This window comes from Solanum verrucosum, unplaced genomic scaffold, assembly GCF_900185275.1.
Source record: "Solanum verrucosum unplaced genomic scaffold, falcon-dt-bn FXZP01000166.1, whole genome shotgun sequence".
NCBI lineage: Eukaryota > Viridiplantae > Streptophyta > Magnoliopsida > Solanales > Solanaceae > Solanum > Solanum verrucosum.
In genome coordinates this window covers 418,303-443,116 of record NW_026020139.1, presented here as the reverse complement: position 1 = coordinate 443,116, position 24,814 = coordinate 418,303, and the positions used below count along the sequence as shown (strand labels likewise).

At 35.4% G+C, this 24,814-nt stretch overlaps 1 non-coding gene across 1 annotated transcript; it reads left to right on the top strand.

The window, feature by feature from the left end:
* Positions 1-7,877: 7,877 nt before the first annotated feature.
* Positions 7,878-8,019, top strand: LOC125827525 (small nucleolar RNA Z247). The gene has a single exon (XR_007443004.1). It is a non-coding gene; the product is annotated as a small nucleolar RNA Z247 (small nucleolar RNA).
* Positions 8,020-24,814: the final 16,795 nt, after the last annotated feature.

Below are 24,814 nucleotides of genomic sequence, written 5' to 3'. Positions count from 1 at the left end.
CCTCGAGACAACAGTTATTTCGTGTCCGTAGTAAATTCTTTAAGCCATTATTTTACAGACAAAAATGAAGACAAAAAATTCAGATTTTATGTAGTAATTCAAGGAAAATTACAGGGCGTGTTCCAGACATGGATAGAAGTAGTAGATTCAATTAAAGACTTCCCTACCCCACTCTTTAAGGGATTCAATGATTTGAATGAAGCACTAGACTATGCTAGAGGAACTCTCGGGCCTAATTATTTCATCAGTCCAGCTTTGAGACAAATTTCAAGACCGTCTTTGCAATACAATATTCAGAAAGACACAAACAGAATCATTTTCTGCGATCATTGTTCCTCAATGACGGAAGGATTCAAAAGGCTAAACCAGACAATCGAAAGACTAGAAACAGAAAAAGGGAAAATGACACAACATATCCACTCATTACAAGAGAGGATAAGATTTTTACTTGGAAATACCGATCAAAATAAGAGTTCTCCATCTCCCCACAAAATGGATGAGACGGGTGTACATTCCCCAACGAATGTAGAAAAAGCTATTGTACCAGCTAAAGGTACAGCTAGTCCCGTTCAAACGGTAGCGGGTAAAGACTCATCAAATCCGTTGATGGTTGACACTTTACCAAAAAGTGTAAGAATTCTGCCGGCAAGCTTCAATACAATGGCAGAGACAAGTAAAAGGACAACAGGATTCCTCCAAAAAAGAAAAAAAAATAAAAGAATAGAAAAAATAATAAAAAGTTCCCTTTACAAATTTCTCACAGAAAAGACTAAAGAAGTACAAGAAAAAATCATACGAGAAAATCCAAAGCCAGATCCAGCAAATTCTGACCACGAGAGTAGCAGTGACGAAAATAATTTATCAGACCAGTTTAATCAACATTATGATCCAAATGACGACAATGATTCAGGGATGAGTTTTGATTCTGTAACACTACACAACCTGGATACCTAGAGAAATACGTAGCAATAACATCAACACAAGAAGACAAACAAATAGGTAAGCAGTGACATCACAAGCCTTCATCAACTACAAGATTCCACTACAAGACTCCACTACAAGTCCATTATGATAAAGAAACTCCACTACATGTCCACTACTCCACTATCACAAGAAGACAAAAGAAGGACACCACTCCACTATCACAAGAAGACAAAGAAGGACACTCAATTTCAACAAAGGTTTCACAAAGCCATGTGACAATGGGGCCCAAAGAGCACCCGGGTGAAGAAAGTTTTTAGAAATTGAAATCCGAATTTCAAATCCGGATGGACTTCTATAAATAAGAACCATATTACAAGAAAAGAGACAGAGCGAAGTGCAGAGCAGAGAGCAAAAGCTTAAATATTTCTAAGTAATAGTTTACATATTCCCCTTCCCTTTCAAAATAAAGAGTGAGTAAGTGTTTGTTGTGTGTGTACAAAGAGTGTGAGTGTATTTTCCTACAAGTACTTGCAAGGTCACTTCGGGGACTCCCGAAAGGGAAACCTCATTCCGACCATTATCATGTAAGTAGTTATCTGTTTTCTAGATCCTAGTAATCTTCTCCCTAAGCGTATGTACTATGTTATTATTGTGTATGTTATTATGTGTGATATGATGTTCATATTATTATGATATGCTATTATGATTTTCGTTAACATGTTCACTCTTTGATTTATTCTTAGTAAATGGTTAGTTCTCTATCCTCTTAGTAACCCCGATAGATTAACCTGTAAATACCTAGGGATGTTGAAAGTCCGCCATGGTCAGAAAACCAAAAGGACTGTGAATCCCAGGGTGTGGTTAAAGAAGCAGGTGCTAGGAAAATGGGTAAAGAAAAGAGATGAAAGGAGTAAGGTAAAGAGATGAACAGTGAAAAAAAAAAAAAAAAAAAAAAAAAAAAAAAAAGTAATTTTGGGAGAAATTACATGGATTCAGCAACAAAAAACTACTAATACTAGATAACGGAACAGGAAGAGGGAGTACTGAGTAGGATTTTACAACAAATTTTACAACCACAGCTTACATCATCTTGACAGATATCCTCTTTGTTTAAATCTAAATTCTTACTCTTATTATTTTACATCTTATTATTAATTTAAACGTAATTTTAATTTAAACGTATTATATATATATATATATATATATATATATATATAATACAAACACAAAGTCACTAAAATATAAAATTGTTCAAAATAATAAAGAGACAAGACAATAGTATAATATATATATATATATATATATATATATATATATATATATATATATATATTTATTTTTTTTAAATGCCAAAGACATAACAAGATGAGCCCAAATCAAGATTATACCAAATATGTAGTAATACTAATTATTTAATGTTTCCTATCAAAGCAATAACCAAGACAGAATAATAGAAAATTAAATACAAAATAAATAATCATCAATGGCAGTCATAAAAAATGAGTAAATTTTAGGTTCAGCAAACATAAAAATCATATTTGTATTTTATATCTATAATTTGTATAATTGCGCTCCATAGAAAACTTTATGTTTGCAATGACTATTAATCTGTATATTTCGGTATACATATACATAAAAAATGGTAGTTGTATATTTCAGTATACAAACTAAAACATAGTAATTGTATATAAACAAAATTACTACATATATACAACACATGTATATCGAATGGGTCTATTTGCATATTTCGATATTCGAATGGGTCTATTTACATATTTTGGTATACAAATGGGTCCTGCAATTAATTTTTATACAACACATATATATACCAAATAGGTATATTTGTATATTTCGATATACAAATGGGTCCTGCAATTAATTTTTATACAACACATATGTATACCAAATGAGTCTATTTGTATATTTCGGTATACAAAAGGTATGCCAAAAAATATGGAATGTTTGCTGCGAATTATAAATAAAAAAAAGTATGACTATGACATTTAATTTGAATTAATAGTTTGTTATTTCATACAATTTTCCCTAAAATCTATCTATGAACAACTTAATAATTTGTAAACTAAAAGAATATTATATACAAAATAGAAACGAATAGACGCCCAGATCATCATAAAAATATAAACTAATTATAAACAATATGAAAATCAACCCAACAGAAAATAATGAATTAAATATGAAATCAACCCAACAGAAAACAATGAATTAAAGAACGAACTAATGAACTATACTTACCTGAGAAGCAATTGGATCTATTGTTCGCCAGAGTTGGAGTACTTGAATGGATTTTGATTGTGAGAGAGGCGATGACAGGAATGGTCTGGTTTGTGGTCCTTCACCGGAGAAAGCATGGAACAACAACGAGGAATAGCTTTGGCTTGCCGGAATACCTGCAAAACAAACAAAAATCGAAAGAGGGGAAGGGGGAAGCTTTGGACTTGTTGCTGGGGACGAGAAAGGGGAAAATGGGGGTATGGTTGGTGATCGGAAAAATGGAGGAGTGGGTATGGTCAGAGAAAATGGAGGTAGTGAGAGTGATGGAAACAGGCGGCGGTTCAGGTTTGGTTTCACCGGAAATGGCATTGTTGTTGTGGTGGTCAGAGAGCTGTGGTAGGTTGTTTCTGAAGGTTTTTTCTTTGGTGGATGGAAGCTTGTCTGCCAGAGAACAAAAAATAAAAAGGTGTTTTGGGTGGTGGACTCGTCGGATCCCTGCAGAACTCCGATGACTTGCCGGAAAAATGAGGAATAGTAAAAGAGAATGTTTTTTTCAAAAAATTTAAAAATTACCCTTAAATCTTATCCACCACCACTAACGAGTTAATAAATTTGATGGTCACTCAACTATCAATTCTTTTCACAGAAAGTCACTCAAATTTCATTTTCAACTCAAAAGTCACTCAACTATGACTTCTTTGCATAGAAAGTCATTCAACCTATTTAATTATTTTTTTCATTAAAATTTACTGATATGAAATTTTAATTTTTAACCAAAATTTTAAGAACCAAATATATATTCTTCATTTAAACCATTTAATGACCCGCCCCATTTAACCCGACCCACTATAAATATAATATTAAACCTTTTATTTTACCATTAATTCCCAAAATCATTCTCCCTTATCTCCCCCATTCTTTCCCTCTACTTCTTCTTCTCTTTTCTTTTCTTTTCAACTTCTTCTTCACATATTAATTATTGAATTGAGAAAGTAATGAATTTGCTTCAATTAATCATTGTCTTCTTATTGAATGAAAAGTCTTACTTTTGAAAGGAGAAAAATATGACAGTTGGTGGTGTATTTCTCTCTTGAGCTTTGAATGTTCTCATTGATAGGATTTGATATACTTCAATTTATCAACCTCTCTGTTTTTTTTTAAGTTTCCATAACCTCTTTGTTCTCCCTAAACATCAAATAATTGTCTTCCCAACTTCAAAAATAATAAAAATACAACAATCTTGATATATTAGTGATGTGTGAAGAAGAGGTTGAAATTGAGAAATTAAAAAAGAAAAGAAAAGAGAAGAAGAACGTAGAGGGAAAGAATGGGGGAGACAAGGGAGAATGATTCAGGGAATTAATGGTAAAATAAAAAGTTCAATATTATATTTTTAGTGGGGCGGGTCATTTAATGGTTTAAATGGATATATATTTGGTTATTATAATTCCATGTTAGCAAATTTTAATGAAAAATAATTAAATAGGTTGAGTGACTTTCTGTGCAAAGAAATCATAGTTGAGTGATTTTTGAGTTGAAAATGAAAGTTGAGTGACTTTCTATGAAAATAATTGATAGTTGAGTGACCATCAAAGTTATTAACTTCACCACTAACTTAATGACCATGAAATAGCTTTAATAGAAAATCGAAAACCACCTATAGTACAATACTATTATCTTAAAACCATGGGCCAAAACCACTAGTTAATAAAATACATGTATATGAAATCTTATCCATATTTAAATGAATTTCTAGATTGTGCAAAATATCAAAATGAATATTAACAAATGTAACAAATAAAATCAATATTAAAAAAATGTAATGAACGTAACTAGTGGCTTGTAAAAAAGGCAATTTAACAGAAATAATGATTTAGTTTGTCACGATCCGAGCCTATACCCTGGACGTAGCCGGCACTCGAAAACCATTGATGGTCCTCAAGAGAACCCTTATCCTGGTTGACTACAAGCGAAAGACTAACTCAAGCATGCATAAGCATCAAATTCAAAGAAACGTTTAAAAACAGTTTACTGAATCTCAAAACTTTGCTAAATATATTGAGTATGAAACATAAGTTTTAAATAGAATATTTGAATCTGTAAGACTCTCCAAAAATATCTATCTATGAAGCCTCTACTATACAAAGATGAGTGTTGGGACAAGACCCACGACTCCTCAAAGAGATACTACTAACAACTCATAAAACTGGAGTCCTCTGAAAGGAAGGAAGTCTCACTCATAAGAAGACAAACAGATGAAATGATATCAACAGACTCTTGTTGAGGATCCTAAGAACCTGTATTTCCATCATTCAAAGATGCAGGTCGAATGACATCAGTACATTGAATGTACGAGTATGTAATATAGCTGAATAGCAAATAACTGAAAGAAAGGACTGGAATAGATAACAATGTACTCAAGCTGAATGTAAAGAAATAAAGGAGTTAAATCATTTAAAGCTTTACAAAATACTTTCTCATATCTGAACTCAACATAATAAGTGATATATAAAAATACACTTTAACTCTATTGGGAGATTCTCTAACCGACAACCATCACTATGAGCTACGTGATGATACAACGTCTCGCCCACGCTGCTAGAACTGTCCTATACCTTGTGGATCCTCTAAGCTATTCTTAAAAAATAATAAGGAATCATCTAAAAAGTATGACCCTTTACCCATGTTGGCATACATGGTTTAAGAGGACTTTGAGTTGTCTGAACTCGTCCCCATATCGGTGCTCAATAATACTCCCAATAATATATACTCATGCTTATATGTTTAAAAACATAAATCTTTCTCTGGTTTGAGATAATTTCTCAAACTACCCTCTTAAAAGAGGTAACTGCTCTTGAAATATATTTTGAACTCATAACTCATTTAGAAATCTCAGTTTCTCTTTCATCAATGTAAAATTGATACCTCTGGGAATACATAGTCCCCTTATACTCTTACTCAATTAATACTTGAAAACTCGTTGTCAAAAACATATCAAAATCATATTTTAATATGATCATTGATGTCTTGGAAAGTCATACTGCATAAATATTGATGATATATCTAGGAACCATACTGCTCATACATTGATGACATAATCAGTTGTCATACTAATCATGTTTTAGAAACTCTTTTCTCAAAACCCATCTTTACTTTCTCAAAGCTCAGTTTAAGAACTCAAGTGTTGGCTTTAAAAAGCTTTTTCAAAATTTATAACTCAAAATAGGGTTCATGCTGAAATATAGACATAAACAAATCAACTCAAGGATCTCAATAAAAATATAGAAATTCAATAATTAGGAATAGAATTTTTAAAAAAAAACATGAACTCAAGAACTCAAAATCAACTTATCTCAAGAATACTCAAATCTAAAGAAAGAATAATAGATTACTCTTTTAATGATTTGAAAGTAGATGTAGGGCGTGAGGATGAATTAGTCCAACACTATGATAACCTTACATACCTTGAAGAACAAGGTTCTTGAAGAATCTTGAAAAAGAACTTGATTAGAAGCCTTGAAACCCTAGCTTGAAGGAGAACAATCAAAAAAACTTTTCTTGAGATTCTTGAATTAGTTTCTTGAAATCTCTATGACCAAAAATTATGATTTTCATTAGTGATTCATAATTGTATGAAGGAATTTGAGTTGGAAAGAATTAAATTCTTGGAGAAGGACTTACCTTGAAGAAGAATCTTGAAAAAGATTGAAGAAATCTTGAATGAAGTCTTCTACTTTGATTTTTCCTTAGGGTTTTGCCCTGGGGTTTGAGAGAGAAAAGAATGATGGATTAAGAGATGAAAATCTGATTATTTTGAGCCTTTTATTAGTCAAGAAATTCATTTAGAGTTTTCTTAGAGGTAAAAAGACAAAAACAATCCTTTTTAATGTTTTTCCGTCGGCTAATTTGTCACTGCACTATATTAGTTACTAAAACGATCATAACTTTTTACTCAGAAATTGGATTGACGCCAAATTGGTGGCGTTGGAAAGTAGATTCAAATACCTTTAATTTGATAGATTATGGGCCACATAACTTCTTATATTCTAGCAGATATGGTCATTTGAAGTTGACCCAAGTAGAATCTTACATCAAAACTTAATCGATAAGGAAACTTTCAACTCTACTTTGTGATAGGAGTTTCTAGTGACCTTAATTGATATCCAAAATCATTCCCACATTAAAGAATTTACCTTTACATATATGAGAAGTTTATGAATCACCCGATATGACCCCACAAGTAAATGAAAAATGGTTCGAATCTTAACGTATAAATTTTCGAGGTGTTACATAATCAAAATGAACAAATATTTGAATGTAGTCAACCGACTGTGACAAAAAATAATGTAATTAAAATTAACTATAAAAATCCTGAAATTTTGACAAATAAGGATAAATATCGATAAACTTATTTAAAATTATAAAAAATGTATTTTGAACTATTGAATAAATAAAACTTAAAAGTTACGAATTTTAAAAATGTTAGGCCAAAATTGGGTGTCAACACTCTCAACCCTCAACGAAGGAATTTTTTCCCAAGTAGTCAGTTATATGACATCTCAGATTGTTTGGCAACCTCTAAAGACAAAATTTGCATCGCGATCCATGGCTAGAACAATGCAATTAAGGCTGCATTTACAAACCACGAAGAAATGCAACTTATCTATGGTAGAATACCTTAAAAAATGAAGAGTTGTGCTGATAATCTCGCAGTTGTGGCATACCTGGTCACTGATGATGATCTTGTCTTATATATTCTTGAAGGACTTGGATAAGAATATGATGTCGTGATTGTCTCGATTACTGCTAAGGCGGAATCAATATCATTGGATGATCTTCATGGCTTGCTTTTAAGTCATGAGTATTGTTTGGAACAGATGACAAGTTTGGAACAAGGACTAAGCCAATCCAACTTGTCTTCTAAGCAATCCAACAACACTAAGAATGATAATTCATTTAAGAAGCCTACTAATTTCAATAACAATCAGTCTTATGGTAGCAAATCTGGACGAGGACGAGGTCAGGGTCGCAATTCTTGTCATCATTTTAAATTTTAGAATTCATCAGAAATTAAAAAAAATTAAACTTATTAAAGTAGTTACTAAAAGTAACCACCCCTCTTATTTTGAGTTCCAATAATTAAGACATTCATTAACTCATTTATCCATTTAAGTCCTTTCATTCTCTCACTGAATATTCTTTCTTTTTTCATAAAATATTTTTTACTTTGTATAGTGATTTCTCCTACGTGATATATTTACATTTCAATTATCTATTTTAGTTTGTAAGAATTTCTCTAATCAGTACTTCTTTATTTTATAGCATGATGGAATGGTAAGCTTTAAGACTCTGAATCTTTTGATTTTGTATTCATCTTTGATAAACTAAATACAAAGTTAATATGTTTTGTTTATGTTATATTTTTCTCAATACTTATTTTTTTATTTATTACATTCATCAAATTTGACTATTGAGAAGATAAATTAATGCATGGATGATCGAGAAATTTATATATGTTGAAAATGCAGTGCTAAAGATTGAGAAAGACCTCCAGGTCTCTTTCTTCATTTGTATTTTTAATCATTTCATATTTGTGGGCATGATTGATTATCTTAATATTCATGTTGTCATTACAATCATAATTTTTTTTATGGTTATGAAAATTGTAGCACGTCATCATTTATGAATGCGAAAAACATCCTTAAACTATACCTCCAACTTAAATTACATCCTTAAATTATCCCTTTTAACAAAAACATCGTCCAAGTATTTAAAATTTAACATCTTTCATCCTTCTATTAAAATTTGTCAAAGTTAGCGAATTCCACGTAAAAACATATGCAGTTCATACTATTCTCATAAAAAAAATCTATCATATTATTACTGGTTGGAAAAAGCATCCAAAAATAAATTTTTTTTTGAGACTCATGTTTGATGTTAAAAACACAATGTTAGGACGGTGTGAGTCTACGGGGAGACATGATCTGCTCTTCTCCTTTACCAACTGAATGGAGTTGGAGCTTAATTTCACACCATCTTCACCTTGCAAAGTCTAAATGCCGTTAGATCAATAATTTTTTGGGGCAAATTGATAATTGAGGTGATCAAGATTCAGCAAATTTTGATCTATAGTACTCAAGTTTCGTTTCCATTATTAGAAGTAAAAGTCTCCGATCGACATCACTTTTTGCAGATTCAATGAAAAGAAAACATTTCCATTAATAATTCTTTGACATCAAATAAAATGAAAAGTAAATAAAAATAAAATTTCTAATTAAAAGGAAGACAATGCAAAACGTTGTTACTAAAAGAAATTAATAGTATTTTAGATGTTTGTAGAATGAAAAAAATTGGTTTATTGAGGTGATTTAGGGAGTTTAATTTGTTGAGAGTAGTGTGAACTGTGCATGTTGTTGTGAAGAATTTATTAATTTTTGACAAATTTTAACAAAAGAATGAAACTTGTCAAATTTTAAATAAGGGATGTTTTTCGTTAAGAAAAATAATTTAAGGATGCAGTTTAAGTTGAGGGTATAGTTTAAGGATGTTTTTAGCCAAAAACTCTTGAAAATGCAGTGCTAAAGATTGAAAAAGACCTCCAGGTCTCGTTCTTCATTTGTACTTTTAATCATTTCATATTTGTGGCATGATAGATATTCATGTTGTCATCATAATCATTATTTTTTTTATGGTTATGAATATTGTAGCACGACATCATTTTTGAGATCTTTATAATGCTATTTATTTTACCATTTTTATGTGATAGTAATTTTTATCCTAAATATTAAAGAATATGTTGCATATAAGCTTGATTAATTTTGTTTTAATTTTATTTTATAGACATGTTGGCCGATCGAATTTTGTAGAATGTGACAATATTATCAAAAGTGCTTAGCAATTATATTGTTTAAATTCTTCTTTATATTTTATGAAAAAAATATTGTTGTTTTGAAACTCACAAGTGTTACGGTTAAGAGAACAACTAAATGTTTGATATGTTTAAGCCGAAAGTCATTTAGCAACGGATGAGGAGGTTGTCACTATTATTGTCAGTTTCATAAATTCTACACAAAAATAAAGCAAAATAATTTCCTAGGGATCATTCTACATTTTGATTGAAATTGAGATGAACATTTGTCACTTATTCAAATATAACTAGAAATTGATATTGCTCGGAGAGGTTCTTTATTAAAATAATAGTATTTTTTTTTGTAATTTATTAAATTAACATATATATATATATATATATATATATATATATATATTTGAGCTTCTTTAATTTTAAACGATTAGGAATAATTAGTTTTATAAAAATTTAAAAATATTTTTCAAGTTATTTTTTATTAATTTTGTCATTTTTATAATTTTTGAATAATAAGTATGTTTTATATAATTACATATATAACTAGTACATTTTATGAATATCCGAAAATCGTCTACAAAAAAATTAGTTTTACGTAAATATTTTGTTAAGTAGTTTAATGGAACGACCCAAACTATCGTTAATTAGGAAAGGAAAAATGTCAGGAAAAGCTAGGTCTCTCAGCCCACCAGAGCGGGCCAGATAACGCCAGGGCGACTGTGTTCTAGCGGGATAAGTGGCCACTAGAGCGGGATGGGCGATGTAGAATGTAAATAACGCGAAGTCTGATTTTCTCCTTTTTCCAAAAACACCAAAAAGAGGCAAGGATCACCCCAAAAACCCTCAAAAGTCTGCTCTAGGCTTGGGAAGGAAGGATAAATAGATTTCTAGCGTAAGGATGTCGATAGCGTGCGGATTTCCGATCAAATACACCGTCCCGTCGTCCGAAAACCAAATTTCGAGCTACAATCCCTCTGCGAATGCTTGGTGCCCAGGTAGGCTAGGTTTTATTAATTGAGTAGTTATAAATCCGTCACTCACTGCGTAGTATATGGGTAATTGATGGTAGAACTCATGCATAGGCTTTTATGCACCGAAAAAGAGATGTTGATACGTATATTACTAGGTGTTACATCAGACGTATACGGTAGGAGAAAGCCCTATCCCGTGAACTAGGGTTATGTGATTGTTGGAATTAATGTTGTGTGATATAGACTTGTTAATGGCTTCATGATATGCATACAATTATGTGATTAGAGGTATTATAGATCGAACCTAATGGAAAGACTGAATATGTACAATTGCATGCCATGAACCTAATACTTGATTGTGTGATTATAAGTATGTTCATTATGGATGGGAGTGTGATTGTGATTGTACTGATGGGATCAAGTGTCACGTACCGACACACTAACATGTATTGGATCGGGTGTCACGTACCGACACACTAACATACATTGGATCAGGTGTCATGTACCGACACACATATACATGCATTGGATTGGGTGTCACATACCGACACACTAACATATATGGGATCGGGTGTCACGTGCCGACACATATACAGGCATTGGATCGGGTGTCACATTTTGGCTCGCTAACAGTTTGGGCGTGGGTTCCATGGGAGGACCACTTGTGATTGATATATTCGTATCTACCTGTTATTGATAATGTCAAATTGAACATGTTTCATGAAACGATAGCTGGGTTGTGCATTGTGTTTATATAGGTGAGTTCGCGGTGTCGTAAGGTAATTGGGTATATTGCGTTAATGAATGAACTCTGAATGTTCGGGTCCAAATTGGGATGTGGTATGGTAAGTGGGGACCAAGGGTACATATGTTATCATTTGTTATTTAGAAAGTGGTCAGGTGTATTGTTGTTAAGTATTGGGGTGGTGTTATGTCGTTGTGGTAATAGTTGGGTATTTCCCTCGTAAGGGGGGAGTAGTATTGAGATGGTTAACTAGTCTTAATAGACCGTACCATGGGGTCAAGGGTTGAGTGGAGATGGGAAAGTAGTGAGTAGTATGTCGTGAGTGGTTGGCCGAGTAGGTAGTGGTTATGTCGCGACCCGAGTCTACACCTTGGACGTGGTCGGCACTCGAGAACCATTGCTGGTCCCTAAGCGAACCCTCATCCTGGCTGACTACAATTGGAAGACTAACTCAAGCATACAAAATCTTAAAAACTGAAATAAATTCAATAAACTCAATTACAAAATCTTTAACTCAAAATATTAACTCTCAATAAAATAATATATTCAACTCGCCAGAAATAGGCATCTCAAGTCTTTAAAACATTTCGAAATATAAATGAAACAAACTTCTCAAACTCTACTATCTATCTATGAAGCCTCTAACTGATAAAGATGGAAGTCGGGACAAGACCCATGACATCTTGACAAAACTGAAAGTAAATGGAATCCTCCGGAAGCAAGGAGGCTCACCATAGCTAACTCGAATTGCATGTGGTATCAACGAAGCTCCTGCTGATGATACTGAGTACCTATATCTGCATCATAAAATGATGCAGGTGAAATGGCTCAGTACGTGCAATGTACGAGCATGTAAGGGGAATTCTAAAGCATAAACATAAGCTTGAACTGGTGGAATAGAAACATACTTACCTCTTCCCATCTCACTAAACTCAACTCAAAGAAACATAGTTCAAGTTCAACTCAATGATAAGATATTCAACTTAGTGAAATAAGGCTCAACTCAAAGTTAAGATATTCAACTTAGTGAAATAAGGCTAGACTCAATAGTAAGATACTAGACTCTGGGTACTCAACTTTGGATGCGCAACTCAATATAAAGCAACAATACAGATGCAATATATGGAAATCTTTTAAAATAGTAGAAAACAACTCAATGTATTGAAAAGTGCAATAGTAACTCAGTTCGTATGCAAGGATACAAGATATAATTTCCTTGTATATAAAAATACAAGGTAAACTCTGTGTATATAAAAATACAAAATATCTAAATGGCAGTTTCTCTAACCGACAACCATCACTATGAGCTATGTGATGATACAACGTCTTGCCTCACGCTGCCAGGGATGTCCTATACCTTGCCGGGGGTATAGAACCTAACTACTAAGTGGATCCACTAGTCTATGCTAAAAACATTAAGGTGGAATCAACTAAAAAGTATGACCATTTTCTACCCATGCTGGCTACATTGTTTTTGGGGGGCTGTGAGTTGTCTGAACTCTCCCCCATATCGGTGCTCAATACTACTCCCAAAATATACTAGCTCATATGTTTAAAAACATAACTCTTTCTATGGTTTGAAATTATTACTCAAAAACTAGCTTAAAATCTCTCTTGGAAATCGGTGTTTCCTCTCTTAGAAATCGGTGTTTCCTCTCTTGGAGATTGGTGTTTCCTCTCTTGTTTAAATGTGAAAAAATTTTAAATCTTGGGAATACTTAGTTCCCATATAATCTTTTGAAGAAATGATCTTCATTCTTACTCTTACTCAACTCAATGCTCAAGTCTTTAAAACAAGTTTAGAAAAAATTGTAAAAGACTTCTCAAAATAAGGTTCATGCCGAATCATGGACGTGAACGACTCAATCCAAGGTTTTAAATAACCGTACATTGAACGCAATACTCAATACTCAAGAACTTCAATGATAATACTCATTTCAAGAATACTCTACTCAAAGGGTTCATGCGGAATTATGGGCATGAACTACTCAACTCAAGGACTTAAATATACTTCTCATCTCAAGACTGCTTGACTTATAGGGTTCATGCGGAATTATGGGCACGAACTACTCAACTCAAAGACTTCATGGGCTACGTGAAATTGTCCCATGATTAGGAATATAATCTCAAAAAGGGGTTAGGAACTCAATACTCAAGACTTAGAACTTGAAGATACTACTCCTCTCAAAGATACTCAACTTATGGAGTTCATGCAGAATTTATGGTCATGAGCGACTTGACTCAAGGGTCTACATAACAATATGGAACTCGTGTATATGACTCTTCTCATTTTCATAATTACTTCCTCAAAACTTAGCTCAAAGCGATAGTTGATCTCAAAGGATCCACAATTGAACTCAAAGACTTTCTTGAACTCTACTCTTAACTCTCCCTTGAGTGTGAATTATGAATTCAAGAGTTATGGTTCATAGTATGATGGATATTGGTGATAATGTAGACTCATGAATACATTCTCCCCACTCTCATGCTCACTTACTTGAGTCTTGAAACAAGTTATTAGAATTTGTAGAAGACTCCTCAAAATACTCAAAGGGACTTTCTCAAAATGTTTGGAAGAACTCTCAAGGCCTAACTCCTAACTCTACCTAGAATTTGAATTATGAATTCAAGGTTATGATTCATGTTATGCCTGATTTCTAGGTGTTTAGAAGTAGCTTAGAGTGTTTAGAATCAAAGGGGACTAAAGGTAACCTTTGAAAGAACTCAGACGGACAAAATGACAGAGAAATGGTGGGGGCAGGCAACCCTGGCGTACTGAGTGGTGTGGGGCGCCAGCCCCTAAACTAAAGAGAATAATTCTTGGCGTACTGCTCGTTTTCATACCCTAGTTCACCTAGATTCGAACAGTGTCTTCTACAATCAGTTGGATTCGATTTCTCAACATAAGTACACACTAATCTACTCAATAGATCCCTCAAAACACTCACTTTCATCTCAAGAAATCATCAAAACCTCAACAAAACAAAGATTTAGAATGAAACTTCAAGAACACTTATCAAGAACTTAAATCTTTCAATCTTTATGGACGAATTTGAATATGAAAATCATGTTTGGCGTGTGGGTGAACGAAGCCAACACTATGGAAACTGACATACCTTTTACGGATCAAACCCATGGTGAAAATCCGCAACAAAACTTAAGAACCTCGACGAATGCCTTGATCCTTTCCTCTTTTCTCCTTTTTTCTCTTATTGAACTCTCAACTAAAACCATAGGCGTATATTAGGATTATAAAACCGAACCTAATAAGATTAGACCCTTAAAGCCTTACTAAAAATGAATTGAATCTGATTGGGTAAGGAAAAGACCAAAATACCCCTCATTATTTTTGGGTAACTTTCCTTAACTGGACAACCTGACTTCAAAAGGGCATATGTCATAGCAAACTTGGCGGCGTTGGGAATATAATTCAAATACCTTTGATTAGCTATCTTGTATCCCACCTAACTCATCATGTACTAAGAGTTATGGTCGTTTGAAGTTGACCCACGACTCATAACTTAAGCATAACTTCATATTTTGCTATTTACAATTTAGTTCTTTTTTGAACTCAAGGTGCTACATATAGTGACCTTATCACTTAAGAAAATTTAAATTCCTTGGTAAAACCTTACTGACTATGAAGGATGGTTCAAGTCTTAGCTGAAAAAATTTCTGGGGTGTTATAATATCTCTCCCTTAGGATCATTCATCCTCGAATGACGACTGGACTGGGTATGGAATGGGGTTACTCTTACTAAGGTCCGAGTCTAATGGTATGCTCTTACTATATTCAAACTTAATTTAAATCCTTAGGTTTGGGTTCTATACCTCTCTACAGGGAATCTCATCCCAAAACTATTACTCTTTAACAACACCACATTCAAGCTTAGTACTCTAACAACTCCATGGACTCCTACTAACCAGCTCCTTAAGAAATTCTAAACACTTGACTTGATTTCTCATCTTATCATCTCCCCCTTAGGACTAAAGCTAACACTTGAAATCTATGGATCTATTCCACATCTCTAACTGGTCTACATCCTCTTTTACTCTGACACTCCGAAAAAGTTTATCTCATGACTACCGAACTCTCTATAAGCAGGTACTAAGACCTCTTTCTAAGGTGTTTCTCTTAACCTCTTCTGATTACATACCCCTCTTGGTACACCACTTAATTCTCTTGTTACTCATGTGACTTAGCCACACTCTATTGCCCTTATCTAAATGTTAAGGTCTATCACTTGTACCACTCATATTTGTTGCAGCTAACATCTCAATTCCTCACCTACTCTATGTCAAGTCTACCAGATCAAATCCCAAGACTAACATCATTACCCTCATGTTGCCATTCTTTTAATGATGACACTCATCGCAAATTCAAGCTCAATGTTCATTACTAAACCCGAATATCAATACGATTGCTCACCTACTATAATATACCTCATTAATTGATCAATTCTATAACCTTCTGAACACCATGACCATCTCAAACAAATCATAAGCCTAGCTTGGGTCTATCACCTTATTAATACTCTATGCTTCTTTTCAACACATATATTTAGTCTTCTCTAACACGATGGCACATCGACATCAACTCTAGTCTCAAAGATACTCAACTTATGGAGTTCATGCATAATTTATGGGAATGAACGACTTGATTCAAAGGTCAACATAACAATATGGAACTCGTGTATACAACTCTTCTCATTCTCATACTTACTTCATAAAAACGATAGTTGATCTCAAAGGATCCACAATTGAACTCAAAGACTTTATTGAACTCTAGTCTTAACTCTCCCTTGAATGTGAATTATGAATTCAAGAGTTATGGTTCATGATATGATGGATCTTTGTGATAGTGTAGACTCATTAATACATTCTCCCCACTCTCATGATCACTTACTTGAGTCTTGAAACAAGTTATTAGAATTTGTAGAAGAATCCTCAAAATACTCAGAGGGACTTTCTCAAAATGTTTGGAAGAACTTTCAAGGCTTAACTCTTAATTCTACCTTGAATTAGAATTATGAATTCAAGGTTATGCTTCATGTTATGCATGATTTCTAGGTATTTATAGTAGCATAGAGTGTTTAGAATTAAAGGGGAGTAAAGGTACCCTTCGAAAGAACTCAGACGGACGAAACAATGGAGAACGGGTGGGGGAAGGCGACCCTAGCGTACTGATTGGCGTGGGGCGCCAACCTAGTTTGCCTAGATTCAAATAATTTCTTCTCCAATCACTTGGATTTGATTTATCAACACAATTACACCCTAATCTACTCAAAACACTCACTTTCATCTCAAGAAATCATCAAAACCTCAACAAAACAAGATTAAGAATGAAACTTCAAGAACACTTATCAAGAACTTAAATCTTTCAATCTTTATGGAAGAATTCGAATATGAAAATCATGTTTGGCATGTGGGTGGATGAAACCAACACATTGGAAACTTACATACCTCTTCAAACCCATGGTGAAAATCTGCAACAAAACTCAAGAACCTCGACGAACGCCTTGATCCTTTCCTCTTTTCTCTTCTTTTCTCTTCTTGAACTCTCAACTAAAACCCTAGGTGTATATTAGGATTATAAAACTGAAACTAATAGGATTAGATCCTTAAAACCTTACTAAAAATGAATTAAATCTGATTGGGTAAGGCAAAAACCAAAATACCTCTCACTATTTTCAGGTAACATTCCTTAATTGGACAGCCTGACTTCAAAAGGGCATATCTTACTCATCCGACCTCGAAACTTAGAAAACTCAGCGACATTGGAAGATAATTCAAATACCTTTCATTAGATATCTTTTAGCCCACCTAAATCATCATGTACTATGAGTTATGGTTGTTTAAAGTTGACCCAAGACCCATAACTTAAACATACCTTCAGATTTTGGTATTTCCAAGTTAGTTCTTTTTGGAACTCAAGGCGCTACATCTAGTGACCTTAACACTTAAGAAAAATTAAATTCCTTGGTAAAAACTTACTCACTACAAAGGACGGTTCAAGTCTTAGGTCAAAAAATTTCTGGGGTGTTACAGGTTACATCAGGAAACTCTCTAAGGACTAGAATAGTTTGGCGAAAATTAAGACTAGAATGACTAAGGGGTCTAGAGTCAAGTGTACTAGTGTATTTTTAGGTTTCCTGAATTTGTAATGGCGGAAAAATATAAAGTGGAGGAATGAATAGTCTTATGTCTGGGAGTTAGGTTATGTAGGCAACAACTGTTCATAGGTTGCTCGATTAGGCCAATGCATGTTTCTTGCTAGTCGATTTCTCATATTATGCAGTGGGAATAGGGTTGATCGATGATGCCTACCAATACGTGTGGTTGTACTAATACTACTCTTGCTATGCCTTTTTGGCATAGTCTGGTTGCAGGATCAGTGATGTCTCATAGATGACGACGAAGACAATCTCCAACAACTTCTATTTTTCCTTCCATGTGGTTGGAGCTGCGTCATTTATAATTTTGTTATACTTTGTACTCTTAGTAACTCTTGTACCTGTTTAGACTAGATCCCTGTGGTGTTAATTACTTTACAAGTCTTAACACGAATTGTTTTAAAAACTCTTTATTTATAAAATCTACATGAATTTCTTTTGTCTACAGTTTTCTTAATCTTCCACATGTTTTTAATTGTTTGGGAATCGAGGGTTCTCCTACTTAGGTGTTAGAGTAGGTGCCCGCACGGCCTGGTGGGTTGAGTCATGACAAATCGGTATTAGAGACCAGGTTACCGGTCTCCCAGTACAAAAGCAAAATATGGACTAGACTCCTGCGGATTGGTGTATTGACATCCACATCTAATCTTCAGGAAGCTAGGAAGCATTCTAGGAAGTTGTTCCATATTTTCTTTCCTTTCATGCGAGTTGTCGGTTGTGGTATGTGTTGAGTCCAATTGGTATCTCCCGATTCCAACTGGTATCTCAACAAAGTAAAACTGGACGCCATGGTCACGACTGAAGGGACACGAGCAAGGTAAATTGGAACTGAGAAGGTTCCAATTGGAATATGGCTGTAGAGGCTATATAAATGCATGGATGATCAGTAATGGTCATCTGGGGAACGAACTATCTAATAATTTGGATTTGTCTGTGAGTCGTAGCTTGAAACTGTGAATGTGTGCTTCTTACTGTCTGATCTAACTGTGTGTGTGGAAGGTGTGTTTGTTTGAATTCTATGATATGAATGTGTGTAGTATTGTTGTCTGGACTTTGATGTGGGCAATATGTTAGCCTGAATGTTCGAAATTGTGCAAGTTGTAATCAATTGAGTTTCGGGAACTTATTGTCGGAAAAAGACCCATCACTGGTCAAGGATCTAGATAAACTACGATGTGATTCATTGCGACCGACTATAACAGTGTGAGCATGTTTTGAGAATGTACGTGATTGTGGTGTTGCATTAATGAGAATGATTTTGGAGTGTGTATCGTTGGGTTGACTCGAGGTAGACAATGACTATCCTAGCTAAGAGGATTATCCTAAATGGTTAGTTATAACCTAGGAATCAAGGAAAAATTTTAGAAATGGGAAGAACTCCAAGAAATTGTTGACCTGGGCACTGTCTCCGTCAGAGCCACTAGGCGGGATTATTCCCGCCAGAGCGGGATTTCTCCCGCCAGAGCGGGATTTCTCCCGCCAGTCGAGACAGAATCTCAGCCATGTCTCCCCTGTTTTTCCCTAGTCACATATATGAACCCCGAATCGTATCTGAACTAATCCCTACAATTCAACCAGTACTCAACAATCGAACAGTAAGCCATAAAACTTAGCATTTAATATTAACTGAGAAAAGCAGCAAAAACCAACATCTATGTGCTTACAAAAAAAAAGAGTAAGGAAAAGCGAAAAGATAAAACAAAGTCTTGTTCAAATACAGGCTCAAGAGGGGGCAAAAAACCAAATCAGGATCCCTCGGACTAGGAGGTATCATCATCAGAGTCTAGGTCCTCCAGGGGTACTAGGACAGTTACGACCTCGTCCATAAAGGTAAAATGCTGGAAGTCTCCTCTCTTGACTTGGGGAACCTCCTGTCCAGAGGAAACACAAGAGAAGATGATATTCAAGGTCTTCCACTTCTGGACCATCAGACGATCCCTCTCCAAACCCTTCATTCTCTCCTGGCGCAGTTCATGGCAGAGCATCTCAACCTCCATAGCAGTGCTGGGTGGAACTGGAGTGGTTCTAGCAAAGGAACTCCCCAACCCCTTCAAATGGCCGTCATGTCCTCCTCCAGCTATGCACCTAGGAGTAGGGGCTGGGACCGAGTGGGAAGAGTGCCGTCTTCTGCACCATCTTCCCCTACTTCATTATCTACCTCCGCAGCCGCTAGACTGTTGCTGGCCCTGTCCATCCTCTTTTTCTTGCTCCTAGAGGTAGAACTATGCCTAACTAAAAGAGGGTGGAAAGGGGGATCCATAGGAAGTACCTCATCGGTGTCCAAGAGGGGCACCCCCACCCACTTGCACATCGCAGTCTCCAAATCCGATAGGAAGAAGGCCTTCTTGTTGCCCCAATAGAACATCTTCCATTCAGAGATGATCTTCACGCCCATATTTAGTCCAATGCCCTGTATAGCGCACACCACCACCAAAGCCCGAGGAAAATTCATGTCGGTTCTGTTCCTCGATGGGTGGATCCTTCTACTAACCAAGTGTAGCCACCGTTTGGCATCCGGTGACCAGTTAGCATAGGTAATGCCTTCCGTAGTGGCCCAATAGAGCCGGTCCCGATGCGCAAGCTCGATAAGTGTATTCTTTAGCCATCCCAAATTCATCTCCCTTAGCTTGGTCTGGTACTCAATGTTAGGGACCTTTGGCACCTCGAGCACATTGTTTATGTAGGAAGCATTTAGGGGAATGTCGACTCCCCAGATGTGGATGGTAGGGTGAGGATTGTCCCAGTGGATGGTAGGTAGGATGGCATAGAACTTTCTCACCCATGTGGAACGCACATCAGAGGGAGCCTCTTTCAGTGGAGCCCAACTGAACTCCATCAACCGGGTATAAAAGGCAGGGGCCTTATCCTCTATGTTCAGCAGCTGAAAAGCCCTCTCACAACAAAATTTGTTGTTTTTGTAATCGTGGTGCCTTTCCTGATTGGCAGCATCGGGAAACCAAATGAAGGGTAGATATTTCTCTTTAATTTTAGCCATTTAGATAAGCCTGCAAAAATTAGGAAGACATACACGTTAGAACTCCTTGGGATTAGACAATATTTGGTTTAAGGGAAAAATAATTTTTCTATCCTTAAAGGGACACATGCCACTGTTTCACCAGGTCCTGCCACAGCAGCCCAACTCCCGCCAGAGAGGGAGGAGGGAGGCCGCCACAGTGGGATGAAGGCTGCTAGAGCGGCCTTGATCTGGGACGAACTCCAGGCTCGATCATGGCACCTTTTTGTCCCAAAAATCTTGTTTTCAACAGAATTTCAACATATCAGAGCCTATAAAGTATTCTAGTACCTAAATATGCTATCATTCTAGCGAAATAACCCCTAATTGGTGTCCAAATCTGAGTTCATACCAAGGAAACCTTTCAACTTCCCCTACCTAATTTGGAAACAACTCGACCATATTTTTGTGAAATCCTTACGCGCAGGATGTTGTGGAGACGTTGGCGACGTAAGGGAAGTGTCCATGCTACATTTTTCTAACAAATCAAGCAACCTATGTTCATAATATTTTGAAAAACTACCCCAAGACCCTTCTAATCAATTGTTTAATGTCATGAAATTGGTGTTAAGTAAGCATGGTAGTAAATAACGTAAAGAACGAGAACATTACCTTGATGTTGACGTTCAGAGCGGAGTGATTGAGAGGATTTTGGGAATTTTTGAAAGAGAAAGGGAGGAAATGGGGAAACCATTCCCCTTTCCCCCCTTTACTGCATTCGATTTCCCGCTATAGCGGGTGTGTCCCCACCATAGCCGAAAGGCTACTGCTCTGGCGAGGTCAGGTTGTTTAAATTGAACGCATTTTTTTTCGAGCGTTGCGCCTTTTCCCTAACCGGTCTTTTGAGCATAGAACCTTTCGTGTTTCAAATTTGAAAAGTCACTATCCTTCGTGGCTTCATAATGGACCGATTCGTTAGTTTCGAAGTACTACGAGAAGGACACAGGTTTATCCCTTCGCTAGTCGTTTAGGGACGAACGAAGGGTAAATTGGTATCTATTGTAATGACCTAAACCGTCGTTATTTAGGAAAGGAAAAATGTCAAGAAAAAATGGGTCTCTCAGCCCGCTAGAGTGGGCCAGATGCCGCCAGGGCAGCAACTCTGTAGAGGGATAAGGGGCAGCCAGAGCAGGATGGGCGAGGCAGAATTTAAATTATGCAAAGTTTGATTTTTTCCTTTTTCTAAAAACACCAAAAAGAGGTGAGGATCACCCTAGAAACCCTCAAAAGGATGCTCTAGGCTTGAGAAGGAATGAGAAAGAGATTTCTAGCGTAAGGATGTCGATAGCGTGCGAATTTCTGATCAAATCCACCATCCCGTCATCCGGACACTATATTTCAAGCTACAATCCCACTGCAAATGCTTGGCACCCATGTAGGCTAGGTTTTATTGATTGAGTAGTTATAAATATGTGACTCACTGCATAATATATGGGTAATTGATGGTAGAACTCATGCATAGGATTTTATGCACCGAAAAATATATGTTTATACGTATATTCCTTGGTGTTACATCAGACGTAAACAGTAGGAGAAAGCCTTATCCCATGAACTAGGGTTATGTGATGGTTGGAATTCATGTTGTGTGATATAGACTTGTTAATGGCTTCGTGATATGCATAAATGTATGGGATTAGAGGTATTATGGATCGAACCTAATAGAAAGACTGAATATGTACAATTGCATGCCATTAACCTAATACTTGATTGTGTGATTATAAGTATGTTCATTATGAATGGGAGTGTGATTGTGATTATGCTGATAGGATTGAGTGTCACGTACTAACACACTAACATGCATTTGATCGGGTGTCACGTACAGACACACTAACATGCATTGGATTGGGTGTTATGTACCGACACACATATACATGCATTGGATTGGGTGTCACATATTAACACACTAACATACCTGGGATCGGGTGTCATATTCCGGCACACTAACAGTTTGGGCGTGGGTTCCATGAGAGGACCATTTGTGATTGATATTTTTTGTATCTACCTATTACTGATAATATGCAATTGAACATGTTTCCTGGAACGATAGCTGGGTTGTGCAGTGTGTTTATATAGGTGAGTTCGCGGTGTCGTAAGGTAATTGGGTATAAATGAATGAACTCTGAATGGTCGGGTCCAAATCGGGTTGTAGTATGGTAAGTGGGGACCAAGGTTCCAGATGTTATTATTTGTTATTTAGAAAAGGGGTTCAGCTGTATTTTCATTGAGTATTGGGGTGGTGTTATGTCGTTGTGTTAATAGTTGGGTATTGAGACGGTTAACTAGTCTTAATAGACCGTACCATGGGGTCAAGGGTTGAGTGGAGATGGGAAAGTAGTAAGGAGTATGTCGCGAGTGGTTGGACGGGTTGGTAGTGGTTACATCCGAAAACTTCTCTAAGGACTGGAATGGTTTGGCAAAGATCAAGAATAGAATGATTAAGGGGCTGAGAGTCAAGTGTACTAGTGTATATTTAGGTTTCCAGAATTTGTAAGGGTGGAAAAATATAAAGGTGGAGGAATGAACAGTCTTATTGCATGTTTCTAGCTAGTCGATTTCTTATATTATGTGGTGAGAATTGGGTTGACCGATGACGCCTACCAGTACGTGTGGTTGTACTGATACTACTCTTGCTATGCTTTTTTGGCATAGTCTGGTTGCAGGATCAGTGATGTTTCATAGATGAAGATGAAGATAATCTCCAACAACTTCTATTTTTCCTTCCATGTGGTGGGAGCTGCGCCATTTATAATTTTGTTATACTTTGTACTCTTAGTAACTCTTGTACCTGTTTAGACTAGATTCCTGGGGGTGTTAATTACCTTACAAGTCTTAACTGGAATTGTTTTAAAAACTCTTTATTTATAAAATCTACATGAATTTCTTTTGTCTATAGTTTTTTTAATCTTCCACATGTTTTTAATTGTTTGGGAATTGAGGGTTCTCCTACTTAGGTGTTAGAGTAGGTGCTCGTATGGCCCGGTGGGTTGAGTCGTGACATTTAATTATCAATAGCTTGTATTTTTGAATTAATTAGTTTATCATTAAAGTAATTATTTTATTTCGTTAAGATTGAGAAGCTCGTTAATTAATTAATAATTATTCGTCTTATTTTAGTTTTTTTTCCGAATTCACGAATTACATCCGAATTTGGTTAAATTCTTAAGTAGCTTGGCCAAATTAGCAATATGTAAAGCTATTTCCTAATGAGTAAATTTTAATTGCAATCTTATTATCTAAATCCAAACACACATTTCAGCCAACAAAGGTCCAATTCTTTTATTTTCCAGCTAGACCAATTCTTCCAATTCAGTAGCCCAATTTGCAATTTGATAAGACCCAACAATACATTACAAAACCCACAGATCTTCAGCAACAAATTTGGGCCTTCAAGTCCAATAATTTGGACAGTAGGGAATTTGGACCAAGATGGCCCAAGCTCATTATTTCTCTAATTATTTCTTTCATTATTGTGATTATTTGATCGCAATTTGTCTTGATTAACTTTAACTCTATTTTGACTTAGTTAAATTCCCTAAAGAAGAACTAATTTATTTTGTGTGGGTTCGTTTGTTTAAATATTTTTTTTATAAACTCTTGTCTTTATTTGTTCAAATATTTCGGTACAAATTCTTTGTGTTTAAAAATTAATTCAAAGTTATTATTTCTTTTAGAATAATTCAAGAGTTTTTCTTCGCTTAATTATATTTTCTCAAGTCTTAATCACTCTTAGTTTACTTTAAATTATTTAAAGTTCATTGCTTTTTAAATATCTTTGTTACCTTAAGTGTTTTTCTCTAAAGTTGGTCAAAAGTCAAACATTTAGTAAAGTCGCAGATCAACCGCACGTTAGCGGACACTTCATGTGCCTTAAAACCCTTCTTGAATGTATATAAG